This window comes from Mus caroli, unplaced genomic scaffold (assembly GCF_978045245.1).
Source record: "Mus caroli unplaced genomic scaffold, Mus_caroli_1 scaffold_3, whole genome shotgun sequence".
NCBI lineage: Eukaryota > Metazoa > Chordata > Mammalia > Rodentia > Muridae > Mus > Mus caroli.
The window spans coordinates 48,458,635-48,460,000 of record NW_028227258.1 but is presented as its reverse complement, the minus strand read 5'-3'; positions in this window follow the sequence as shown (position 1 = coordinate 48,460,000).

Sequence of the window (1,366 nt, the reverse complement as noted above, 5' to 3'; positions counted from 1 at the left end):
ATGACCAACTAGTCCATCCTGTGCTACATATGTACCTAGAGTCCCACCATGTATTTTCTTTGGTTGGTGAGTTAGCCCCAGGGAGCTCTGGGGGTACTAGCTATTTCATATTGTTGTTCATCCTATGGGGCTGCAAACCCCTTTAGCTCCTTGGGTTCTTTCTCTAGCTCCTCCATTGGGAGCCCTGTGCTTCATCCAAATTTCAATTAGGTTATTAGAGTTGTTGGTGTCTAACTTCTTTAGTTCTTTATATATTTTGGATATTACCCCCTATCAGATGTAAGGTTGGTGAAGATTATTTCCCAATTGATAGGTTTTGTCCTATTGACAGTGTCCTTTGCCCTACAGAAGTTTTACAGTTTCATGAGTGTAAACCCCCCAGCCTGAAACAGGCTGATCCAGACCTTTACCTTGGTGCCACTAAGGAGATTACCTAGGGTGGAGCCTTCCTGCCTAGATGACTCTTATTATCCAGCCACTGCTGGCTGTTCTCCTTCAAGACACTGTTACCTGCTGAGAGGCCCCTGAGCTATTCCAGGAGACTACATCCTCACCTGCACACATCATCACCTGCAGCTGGTTCCAGGCTCCAAGAATGGATTAGCGGGAATGGGCCTCCCCCCTCTTTATAAGCACAGTTTTCTATTAAACATTTGAGTTTTTATCAGAAATCTTGACTTAGCTCCATTTTTCTCTCGACCATCTAGTTCTCTCTCTTTCAGCTCTAGCCTGCCTCCCAGGTGTACCCTGGTCCATGTGAGCCACTGGTTATCATGCAACACATGAGGTCCTGTTGACCAATTGTTTATTTAGAGCCTGAGTCATTGGTGTTCTCATCAGGAAACTGTCTCCTATAACAACACATTCAAAGGCTTACCCAATTTCTCTTCTCTAAGATTTAGTGTAACCAGTTTTATGTTGATGTCCTTGATCCACTTTCACCTGAGTTATGTACAGGATAATAAGTATGGACCTACATTTTTCTACATGTAGACACCCAGTTAAACCAACACTATTTATTGAAGGTGGTTTCTTTTTTCCATTGTGCAGTTTGGGTTTCTTTGTCAAAATCAAGTGTTCATAGGTCTGTGGGATTATTTAATGTGTCTACTCTTTGATTCCGTTGATCAACATGTCTGTTTCTATGCCACAACAATGAAGTGTTTTTTAATCACTATTACTCTGTAGTACACAGATTGAGGTCATGGCTAATGATATCTCCCGAAATTCTTTTATTGTTCAGGATTGTTTTAGCAATTCTGTGGTTTTTATTTTTCCAAATGAAACTGAGAATTGTTATTTCAATGTCTATAAAAATTGTGTTGGCATTTTGGTAGGGATTACATTGAATGTGTAGATTTTTTCA